This window comes from Stenella coeruleoalba (assembly GCF_951394435.1).
Source record: "Stenella coeruleoalba genome assembly, contig: scaffold_34, whole genome shotgun sequence".
Taxonomy (NCBI): Eukaryota; Metazoa; Chordata; class Mammalia; order Artiodactyla; family Delphinidae; genus Stenella; species Stenella coeruleoalba.
The window spans coordinates 629,621-641,861 of record NW_027646159.1 but is presented as its reverse complement, the minus strand read 5'-3'; the positions used below and the strand labels follow the sequence as shown (position 1 = coordinate 641,861).

General features: G+C 43.5%; 1 long non-coding RNA gene across 5 annotated transcripts in view; it reads right to left on the bottom strand.

The window, feature by feature from the left end:
* Nucleotides 1-8,676, bottom strand: part of LOC307181296 — a 1,479,290-nt gene extending 1,470,614 nt beyond the window's left edge. For all 5 annotated transcript variants that reach the window (XR_013826370.1, XR_013826371.1, XR_013826372.1 and 2 more), the window contains exon 1: nucleotides 8,588-8,676. This is a non-coding gene — a long non-coding RNA (uncharacterized lncRNA). The remainder of the gene's footprint in view (nucleotides 1-8,587) is intronic.
* Between the last annotated feature and the right edge of the window lie 3,565 nt (nucleotides 8,677-12,241).

Here is a 12,241-nt window from a genome sequence, read left to right as displayed (position 1 = left end):
CGGTGTTGCGGCCAGGTCACAAGAAAGCGAGTTGAAGAAAGGAGCTCAGGGGCACTGTAATTCACAAACCTGCAGAGTTATAAATGACAGCTATCGTCCAAAAATAGACTGAAGTAAGGCTGCCAAGAGGACTTGAAAGCGGGGCAGAATTCCAGGAAACCGATTTCAGGAGGTAGACTGGAATTGCATTGAAAGCATAGGAAAAGAGGCAGAACGTCCACAATGATGCACTTGGCCAAAAAGGGCGTATGCGTTTTTTCCTGAATATATTCAGGAAAAAACGCATACGCCCTTTTTGGCCAACCAAGCAAGCTTGCAAAGGAAATCTGCACTACAATGAAGTCTCACTTCCCCCCGGTCAAAAGGGCCATCTGAAAAAAGTGTAAAATCCAGAAAGGCAGTTCAGGCCATGGAGAACTGGGAGCCTTGTTATGCTGATGGGCGGGATGTAAATTGCCAACAACCACTCGGGAGAAGTGTACGGTGTTTCCTAAAACATCTAAAAAACAAAGCAACAGAACCTAGGGCACTTCCACTTATGGTCCTATAGCTTAGGGAAATTAAAATCAAAAAGACACAGCCACCCCAAAGTTTGGAAAGGCTCTGTTTACAAGAACCTCGTTTACAGTACAAGTTCAACATCGCAGAAAGTGAAAAATGGATAAAGAACTTGTGGTATTTACTTACAAAGCAATATCACTCAGCAATGAAATCTGTGTCATCAGGCCCTTAGCAGCACAATGAGTGGATTCAGGTGTGATGATTCTAACTGAAATAAGTCACACAGAAAAAGAAACATCATAAGATATCAGTAATACACGAAATGTAAACTTGGCTACACAGGAACTGAATTACAGAACAGAACAGTGTCTCAAATTTAGAAAACCAACTTATGCTTGCTTAAGGGTAAAGGTGAGTTGGGGTGCTGCATAAAACCAGAGATTGAAATGAGCACAGATAAAGTTCCTTAAGCCAAATATGGAATAGACAAGAGCTACTCCTTGCTCAACGAAATGGACTCAACACCCCATATTAAACGCCTAAGAATGTACCTGACTAGTAAGTATCTTAAAACCTATGGATTGCTATGTCTCCGAAAGAGAATCAAGCATGTGTACAGGGGCATAAACGCAGCAGTGATAGGATTGGAGAGGTTCGGTGAGCAAATGAAGACCCTTTGAAGTCATATTGCATGGTACCCATTCCACGGGTTTCAACTACCCAGGTTTAAGGTATTCTTCCTTCAGCTAAAACATGCATGTGGAACCTAGAGTATGATCAACCATGTGATCGGGAGACGTGTTCAAATATGTCTCAGTTTTCGTACCCTGGTGCTCGGGTGCAACATTCCAGACGCTTTACTAACACTCTCCCGACTTGGAGAGTCAGCGCCTTTAACCTCCTGTTTGGCCCAGTTTGCAATTTCTGCGGAAGATGAACAGGAATAGCGAGAACCAATGAGAGACTAGCTGGAGGTGTCTGGACGGGCAAATTTAACTCTCATTTCCCACCAGGAAGAGGAAATAACCAAAGGCTCAGCATGCCGTGCCGGAACCAGATTAGGGCCTGAAGCCATCCTGCGGTGTTGCGGCCAGCTCAAAAGAAAGCGAGTTGAAGAAAGGAGCTCAGGGGCACTGTAATTCACAAACCTGCAGAGTTATAAATGACAGCTATCGTCCAAAAATAGACTGAAGTAAGGCTGCCAAGAGGACTTGAAAGCGGGGCAGAATTGCAGGAAACCGATTTCAGGAGGTAGACTGGAATTGCATTGAAAGCATAGGAAAAGAGGCAGAACGTCCACAATGATGCACTTGGCCAAAAAGGGCGTATGCGTTTTTTCCTGAATATATTCAGGAAAAAACGCATACGCCCTTTTTGGACAACCAAGCAAGCTTGCAAAGGAAATCTGCACTACAATGAAGTCTCACTTCCCCCCGGTCAAAAGGGCCATCTGAAAAACGTGTAAAATCCAGAAAGGCAGGACAGGCCATGGAGAACTGGGAGCCTTGTTATGCTGATGGGCGGGATGTAAATTGCCAACAACCACTCGGGAGAAGTGTATGGTGTTTCCTGAAACATCTAAAAAACAAAGCAACAGAACCTAGGGCACTTCCACTTATGGTCCTATAGCTTAGGGAAATTAAAATCAAAAAGACACAGCCACCCCAAAGTTTGGAACGGCTCTGTTTACAAGAACCTCGTTTACAGTACAAGTTCAACATCGCAGAAAGTGAAAAATGGATAAAGAACTTGTGGTATTTACTTACAAAGCAATATCACTCAGCAATGAAATCTGTGTCATCAGGCCCTTAGCAGCACAATGAGTGGATTCAGGTATGATGATTCTAACTGAAATAAGTCACACAGAAAAAGAAACATCATAAGATATCAGTAATACACGGAATGGAAACTTGGCTACACAGGAACTGAATTACAGAACAGAACAGGGTCTCAAATTTAGAAAACCAACTTATGCTTGCTTAAGGGTAAAGGTGAGTTGTGGTGCTGCATAAAACCAGAGATTGAAATGAGCACAGATAAAGTTCCTTAAGTCAAATATGGAATAGATAAGAGCTACTCCTTGCTCAACGAAATGGACTCAACATCGCATATTAAACGCCTAAGAATGTACCTGACTAGTAAGTATCTTAAAACCTATGGATTGCTATGTCTCCGAAAGAGAATCAAGCATGTGTACAGGGGCATAAACGCAGCAGTGATAGGATTGGAGAGGTTCGGTGAGCAAATGAAGACCCTTTGAAGTCATATTGCATGGTACCCATTTCACGGGTCTTAACTCTCCAGGTTTAAGGTATTCTTCCTTCAGCTAAAACATGCATGTGGAAACTAGAGTATGATCAACCATGTGATTGGGAGACGTGTTCAAATATGTCTCAGTTTTCGTACCCTGGTACTCGGGTGCAACATTCCAGACGCTTTACTAACACTCTCCCCACTTGGAGAGTCAGCGCCTTTAACCTCCTGTTTGGCCCAGTTTGCAATTTCTGCGGAAGATGAACAGGAATAGCGAGAACCAATGAGAGACTAGCTGGAGGTGTCTGGACGGGCAAATTTAACTCTCATTTCCCACCAGGAAGAGGAAATAACCAAAGGCTCAGCGTGCCGTGCCGGAACCAGATTAGGGCCTGAAGCCATCCTGCGGTGTTGCGGCCAGCTCAAAAGAAAGCGAGTTGAAGAAAGGAGCTCAGGGGCACTGTAATTCACAAACCTGCAGAGTTATAAATGACAGCTATCGTCCAAAAATAGACTGAAGTAAGGCTGCCAAGAGGACTTGAAAGTGGGGCAGAATTGCAGGAAACCGATTTCAGCAGGTAGACTGGAATTGCATTGAAAGCATAGGAAAAGAGGCAGAACGTCCACAATGATGCACTTGGCCAAAAAGGGCGTATGCGTTTTTTCCTGAATATATTCAGGAAAAAACGCATACGCCCTTTTTGGCCAACCAAGCAAGCTTGCAAAGGAAATCTGCACTACAATGAAGTCTCACTTCCCCCCGGTCAAAAGGGCCATCTGATAAAAGTGTAAAATCCAGAAAGGCAGGACAGGCCATGGAGAACTGGGAGCCTTGTTATGCTGATGGGCGGGATGTAAATTGCCAACAACCACTCGGGAGAAGTGTATGGTGTTTCCTGAAACATCTAAAAAACAAAGCAACAGAACCTAGGGCACTTCCACTTATGGTCCTATAGCTTAGGGAAATTAAAATCAAAAAGACACAGCCACCCCAAAGTTTGGAACGGCTCTGTTTACAAGAACCTCGTTTACAGTACAAGTTCAACATCGCAGAAAGTGAAAAATGGATAAAGAAGTTGTGGTATTTACTTACAAAGCAATATCACTCAGCAATGAAATCTGTGTCATCAGGCCCTTAGCAGCACAATGAGTGGATTCAGGTATGATGATTCTAACTGAAATAAGTCACACAGAAAAAGAAACATCATAAGATATCAGTAATACACGGAATGTAAACTTGGCTACACAGGAACTGAATTACAGAACAGAACAGGGTCTCAAATTTAGAAAACCAACTTATGCTTGCTTAAGGGTAAAGGTGAGTTGGGGTGCTGCATAAAACCAGAGATTGAAATGAGCACAGATAAAGTTCCTTAAGTCAAATATGGAATAGACAAGAGCTACTCCTTGCTCAACGAAATGGACTCAACACCGCATATTAAACGCCTAAGAATGTACCTGACTAGTAAGTATCTTAAAACCTATGGATTGCTATGTCTCCGAAAGAGAATCAAGCATGTGTACAGGGGTATAAACGCAGCAGTGATAGGATTGGAGAGGTTCGGTGAGCAAATGAAGACCCTTTGAAGTCATATTGCATGGTACCCATTCCACGGGTTTCAACTACCCAGGTTTAAGGTATTCGTCCTTCAGCTAAAACATGCATGTGGAACCTAGAGTATGATCAACCATGTGATCGGGAGACGTGTTCAAATATGTCTCAGTTTTCCTCCCCTGGTACTCGGGTGCAACATTCCAGACACTGTACTAACACTCTCCCCACTTGGAGAGTCAGTCCCTTTTACCTCCTGTTTGGCCCAGTTTGCAATTTTTGCGGAAGATGAACAGGAATAGCGAGAACCAATGAGAGGCTAGCTGGAGGTGTCTGGACGGGCAAATTTAACTCTCATTTCCCACCAGGAAGAGGAATTAACCAAAGGCTCAGCGTGCCCTGCTGGAACCAGATTAGGGCCTGAAGCCATCCTGTGGTGTTGCGGCCAGGTCACAAGAAAGCAAGTTGAAGAAAGGAGCTCAGGGGCACTGTAATTCACAAACCTGCAGAGTTATAAATGACAGCTATCGTCCAAAAATAGACTGAAGTAAGGCTGCCAAGAGGACTTGAAAGCGGGGCAGAATTGCAGGAAACCGATTTCAGGAGGTAGACTGGAATTGCATTGAAAGCATACGAAAAGAGGCAGAACGTCCACAATGATGCACTTGGCCAAAAAGGGCGTATGCGTTTTTTCCTGAATATATTCAGGAAAAAACGCATACGCGCTTTTTGGCCAACCAAGCAAGCTTGCAAAGGAAATCTGCACTACAATGAAGTCTCACTTCCCCCCGGTCAAAAGGGCCATCTGAAAAAAGTGTAAAATCCAGAAAGGCAGGACAGGCCATGGAGAACTGGGAGCCTTGTTATGCTGATGGGCGGGATGTAAATTGCCAACAACCACTCGGGAGAAGTGTATGGTGTTTCCTGAAACATCTAAAAAACAAAGCAACAGAACCTAGGGCACTTCCAGTTATGGTCCTATAGCTTAGGGAAATTAAAATCAAAAAGACACAGCCACCCCAAAGTTTGGAACGGCTCTGTTTACAAGAACCTCGTTTACAGTACAAGTTCAACATCGCAGAAAGTGAAAAATGGATAAAGAAGTTGTGGTATCTACTTACAAAGCAATATCACTCAGCAATGAAATCTGTGTCATCAGGCCCTTAGCAGCACAATGAGTGGATTCAGGTATGATGATTCTAACTGAAATAAGTCACACAGAAAAAGAAACATCATAAGATATCAGTAATACACGGAATGTAAACTTGGCTACACAGGAACTGAATTACAGAACAGAACAGGGTCTCAAATTTAGAAAACCAACTTATGCTTGCTTAAGGGTAAAGGTGAGTTGGGGTGCTGCATAAAACCAGAGATTGAAATGAGCACAGATAAAGTTCCTTAAGTCAAATATGGAATAGACAAGAGCTACTCCTTGCTCAACGAAATGGACTCAACACCGCATATTAAACGCCTAAGAATGTACCTGACTAGTAAGTATCTTAAAACCTATGGATTGCTATGTCTCCGAAAGAGAATCAAGCATGTGTACAGGGGCATAAACGCAGCAGTGATAGGATTGGAGAGGTTCGGTGAGCAAATGAAGACCCTTTGAAGTCATATTGCATGGTACCCATTCCACGGGTCTCAACTCTCCAGGTTTAAGGTATTCTTCCTTCAGCTAAAACATGCATGTGGAACCTAGAGTATGATCAACCATGTGTTCGGGAGACGTGTTCAAATATGTCTCAGTTTTCGTACCCTGGTACTCGGGTGCAACATTCCAGACACTGTACTAACACTCTCCCCACTTGGAGAGTCAGTCCCTTTTACCTCCTGTTTGGCCCAGTTTGCAATTTCTGCGGAAGATGAACAGGAATAGCGAGAACCAATGAGAGGCTAGCTGGAGGTGTCTGGACGGGCAAATTTAACTCTCATTTCCCACCAGGAAGAGGAATTAACCAAAGGCTCAGCGTGCCCTGCCGGAACCAGATTAGGGCCTGAAGCCATCCTGTGGTGTTGCGGCCAGGTCACAAGAAAGCAAGTTGAAGAAAGGAGCTCAGGGGCACTGTAATTCACAAACCTGCAGAGTTATAAATGACAGCTATCGTCCAAAAATAGACTGAAGTAAGGCTGCCAAGAGGACTTGAAAGCGGGGCAGAATTGCAGGAAACCGATTTCAGGAGGTAGACTGGAATTGCATTGAAAGCATAGGAAAAGAGGCAGAACGTCCACAATGATGCACTTGGCCAAAAAGGGCGTATGCATTTTTTCCTGAATATATTCAGAAAAAAACGCATACACCCTTTTTGGCCAACCAAGCAAGCTTGCAAAGGAAATCTGCACTACAATGAAGTCTCACTTCCCCCCGGTCAAAAGGGCCATCTGAAAAACGTGTAAAATCCAGAAAGGCAGCACAGGCCATGGAGAACTGGGAGCCTTGTTATGCTGATGGGCGGGATGTAAATTGCCAACAACCACTCGGGAGAAGTGTATGGTGTTTCCTGAAACATCTAAAAAACAAAGCTACAAAACCTAGGGCACTTCCACTTATGGTCCTATAGCTTAGGGAAATTAAAATCAAAAAGACACAGCCACCCCAAAGTTTGGAAAGGCTCTGTTTACAAGAACCTCGTTTACAGTACAAGTTCAACATCGCAGAAAGTGAAAAATGGATAAAGAAGTTGTGGTATTTACTTACAAAGCAATATCACTCAGCAATGAAACCTGTGTCATCAGGCCCTTAGCAGCACAATGAGTGGATTCAGGTATGATGATTCTAACTGAAATAAGTCACACAGAAAAAGAAACATCATAAGATATCAGTAATACACGGAATGTAAACTTGGCTACACAGGAACTGAATTACAGAACAGAACAGGGTCTCAAATTTAGAAAACCAACTTATGCTTGCTTAAGGGTAAAGGTGAGTTGGGGTGCTGCATAAAACCAGAGATTGAAATGAGCACAGATAAAGTTCCTTAAGCCAAATATGGAATAGACAAGAGCTACTCCTTGCTCAACGAAATGGACTCAACACCCCATATTAAACGCCTAAGAATGTACCTGACTAGTAAGTATCTTAAAACCTATGGATTGCTATGTCTCCGAAAGAGAATCAAGCATGTGTACAGGGGCATAAACGCAGCAGTGATAGTATTGAAGAGGTTCGGTGAGCAAATGAAGACCCTTTGAAGTCATATTGCATGGTACCCATTACACGGGTCTCAACTCTCCAGGTTTAAGGTATTCTTCCTTCAGCTAAAACATGCATGTGGAACCTAGAGTATGATCAACCATGTGATCGGGAGACGTGTTCAAATATGTCTCAGTTTTCGTACCCTGGTACTCGGGTGCAACATTCCAGACGCTTTACTAACACTCTCCCGACCTGGAGAGTCATTCCCTTTAACCTCCTGTTTGGCCCAGTTTGCAATTTCTGCGGAAGATGAACAGGAATAGCGAGAACCAATGAGAGGCTAGCTGGAGGTGTCTGGACGGGCAAATTTAACTCTCATTTCCCACCAGGAAGAGGAATTAACCAAAGGCTCAGCGTGCCGTGCCGGAACCAGATTAGGGCCTGAAGCCATCCTGCGGTGTTGCGGCCAGCTCAAAAGAAAGCGAGTTGAAGAAAGGAGCTCAGGGGCACTGTAATTCACAAACCTGCAGAGTTATAAATGACAGCTATCGTCCAAAAATAGACTGAAGTAAGGCTGCCAAGAGGACTTGAAAGCGGGGCAGAATTGCAGGAAACCGATTTCAGGAGGTAGACTGGAATTGCATTGAAAGCATAGGAAAAGAGGCAGAACGTCCACAATGATGCACTTGGCCAAAAAGGGCGTATGCGTTTTTTCCTGAATATATTCAGGAAAAAACGCATACGCCCTTTTTGGCCAACCAAGCAAGCTTGCAAAGGAAATCTGCACTACAATGAAGTCTCACTTCCCCCCGGTCAAAAGGGCCATCTGAATAAAGTGTAAAATCCAGAAAGGCAGGACAGGCCATGGAGAACTGGGAGCCTTGTTATGCTGATGGGCGGGATGTAAATTGCCAACAACCACTCGGGAGAAGTGTATGGTGTTTCCTGAAACATCTAAAAAACAAAGCAACAGAACCTAGGGCACTTCCACTTATGGTCCTATAGCTTAGGGAAATTAAAATCAAAAAGACACAGCCACCCCAAAGTTTGGAACGGCTCTGTTTAAAAGAACCTCGTTTACAGTACAAGTTCAACATCGCAGAAAGTGAAAAATGGATAAAGAAGTTGTGGTATTCACTTACAAAGCAATATCACTCAGCAATGAAATCTATGTCATCAGGCCCTTAGCAGCACAATGAGTGGATTCAGGTATGATGATTCTAATTAAAATAAGTCACACAGAAAAAGAAACATCATAAGATATCAGTAATACACGGAATGGAAATTGGCTACACAGGAACTGAATTACAGAACAGAACAGGGTCTCAAATTTAGAAAACCAACTTATGCTTGCTTAAGGGAAAAGGTGAGTTGGGTGCTGCATAAAACCAGAGATTGAAATGAGCACAGATAAAGTTTCTTAAGCCAAATATGGAATAGACCAGAGCTACTCCTTGCTCAACGAAATGGACTCAACACCGCATATTGAACGCCTAAGAATGTACCTGACTAGTAAGTATCTTAAAACCTATGGATTGCTATGTCTCCGAAAGAGAATCAAGCATGTGTACAGGGGCATAAACGCAGCAGTGATAGGATTGGAGAGGTTTGGTGAGCAAATGAAGACCCTTTGAAATCATATTGCATGGTACCCATTCCACGTGTTTCAACTACCCAGGTTTAAGGTATTCTTCCTTCAGCTAAAACATGCATGTGGAACCTAGAGTATGATCAACCATGTGATTGGGAGACGTGTTCAAATATGTCTCAGTTTTCGTACCCTGGTACTCGGGTGCAACATTCCAGACGCTTTACTAACACTCTCCCGACTTGGAGAGTCAGTCCCTTTAACCTCCTGTTTGGCCCAGTTTGCAATTTCTGCGGAAGATGAACAGGAATAGCGAGAACCAATGAGAGACTAGCTGGAGGTGTCTGAACGGGCAAATTTAACTCTCATTTCCCACCAGGAAGAGGAATTAACCAAAGGCTCAGCGTGCCCTGCCAGAACCAGATTAGGGCCTGAAGCCATCCTGCGGTGTTGCGGCCAGGTCACAAGAAAGCGAGTTGAAGAAAGGAGCTCAGGGGCACTGTAATTCACAAACCTGCAGAGTTATAAATGACAGCTATCGTCCAAAAATATACTGAAGTAAGGCTGCCAAGAGGACTTGAAAGCGGGGCAGAATTGCAGGAAACCGATTTCAGGAGGTAGACTGGAATTGCATTGAAAGCATAGGAAAAGAGGCAGAACGTCCACAATGATGCACTTGGCCAAAAAGGGCGTATGCGTTTTTTCCTGAATATATTCAAGAAAAAACGCATACGCCCTTTTTGGCCAACCAAGCAAACTTGCAAAGGAAATCTGCACTACAATGAAGTCTCACTTCCCCCCGGTCAAAAGGGCCATCTGAAAAAAGTGTAAAATCCAGAAAGGCAGGAAAGGCCATGGAGAACTGGGAGCCTTGTTATGCTGATGGGCGGGATGTAAATTGCCAACAACCACTCGGGAGAAGTGTATGGTGTTTCCTGAAACATCTAAAAAACAAAGCAACAGAACCTAGGGCACTTCCACTTATGGTCCTATAGCTTAGGGAAATTAAAATCAAAAAGACACAGCCACCCCAATGTTTGGAACGGCTCTGTTTACAAGAACCTCGTTTACAGTACAAGTTCAACATCGCAGAAAGTGAAAAATGGATAAAGAAGTTGTGGTATTTACTTACAAAGCAATATCACTCAGCAATGAAATCTGTGTCATCAGGCCCTTAGCAGCACAATGAGTGGATTCAGGTATGATGATTCTAACTGAAATAAGTCACACAGAAAAAGAAACATCCTAAGATATCAGTAATACACGGAATGGAAACTTGGCTACACAGGAACTGAATTACAGAACAGAACAGGGTCTCAAATTTAGAAAACCAACTTATTCTTGCTTAAGGGTAAAGGTGAGTTGGGGTGCTGCATAAAACCAGAGATTGAAATGAGCACAGATAAAGTTCCTTAAGCCAAATATGGAATAAACAAGAGCTACTCCTTGCTCAGCGAAATGGACTCAACACCCCATATTAAACGCCTAAGAATGTACCTGACTAGTAAGTATCTTAAAACCTATGGATTGCTATGTCTCCGAAAGAGAATCAAGCATGTGTACAGGGGCATAAACGCAGCAGTGATAGGATTGGAGAGGTTCGGTGAGCAAATGAAGACCCTTTGAAGTCATATTGCATGGTACCCATTCCACGGGTTTCAACTACCCAGGTTTAAGGTATTCTTCCTTCAGCTAAAACATGCATGTGGAACCTAGAGTATGATCAGCCATGTGATCGGGAGACGTGTTCAAATATGTCTCAGTTTTCCTCCCCTGGTACTCGGGTGCAACATTCCAGACGCTTTACTAACACTCTCCCCACTTGGAGAGTCAGCGCCTTTAACCTCCTGTTTGGCCCAGTTTGCAATTTCTGCGGAAGATGAACAGGAATAGCGAGAACCAATGAGAGGCTAGCTGGAGGTGTCTGGACGGGCAAATTTAACTCTCATTTCCCACCAGGAAGAGGAAATAACCAAAGGCTCAGCGTGCCGTACCGGCACCAGATTAGGGCCTGAAGCCATCCTGCGGTGTTGCGGCCAGCTCAAAAGAAAGCGAGTTGAAGAAAGGAGCTCAGGGGCACTGTAATTCACAAACCTGCAGAGTTATAAATGACAGCTATCGTCCAAAAATAGACTGAAGTAAGGCTGCCAAGAGGACTTGAAAGCGGGGCAGAATTGCAGGAAACCGATTTCAGGAGGTAGACTGGAATTGCATTGAAAGAATAGGAAAAGAGGCAGAACGTCCACAATGATGCACTTGGCCAAAAAGGGCGTATGCGTTTTTTCCTGAATATATTCAGGAAAAAACGCATACGCCCTTTTTGGCCAACCAATCAAGCTTGCAAAGGAAATCTGCACTACAATGAAGTCTCACTTCCCCCCGGTCAAAAGGGCCATCTGAAAAAAGTGTAAAATCCAGAAAGGCAGGACAGGCCATGGAGAACTGGGAGCCTTGTTATGCTGAAGGGCGGGATGTAAATTGCCAACAGACACTCGGGAGAAGTGTATGGTGTTTCCTGAAACATCTAAAAAACAAAGCAACAGAACCTTGGGCACTGCCACTTATGGTTCTATAGCTTAGGGAAATTAAAATCAAAAAGACACAGCCACCCCAAAGTTTGGAACGGCACTGTTTACAAGTACCTCGTTTACAGTACAAGTTCAACATCGCAGAAAGTGAAAAATGGATAAAGAAGTTGTGGTATTTACTTACAAAGCAATATCACTCAGCAATGAAATCTATGTCATCAGGCCCGTAGCAGCATAATGAGTGGATTCAGGTACGATGATTCTAACTGAAATAAGTCACACAGAAAAATAAACATCATAAGATATCAGTAATACACGGAATGTAAACTTGGCTACACAGGAACTGCATTCCAAAACAGAACAGGGTCTCAAATTTAGAAAACCAACTTATGCTTCCTTAAGGGTAAAGGTGAGTTGGGGTGCTGCATAAAACCAGAGATTGAAATGAGCACAGATAAAGTTCCTTAAGCCAAATATGGAATAGACAAGAACTACTCCTTGCTCAACGAAATGGACTCAACACCCCATATTAAACCCCTAAGAATGTACCTGACTAGTAAGTATCTTAAAACCTATGGATTGCTATGTCTCCAAAAGAGAATCAAGCGTGTGTACAGGGGAATAAACGCAGCAGTGATAGGATTGGAGAGGTTCGGTGAGCAAATGAAGACCCTTTGAAG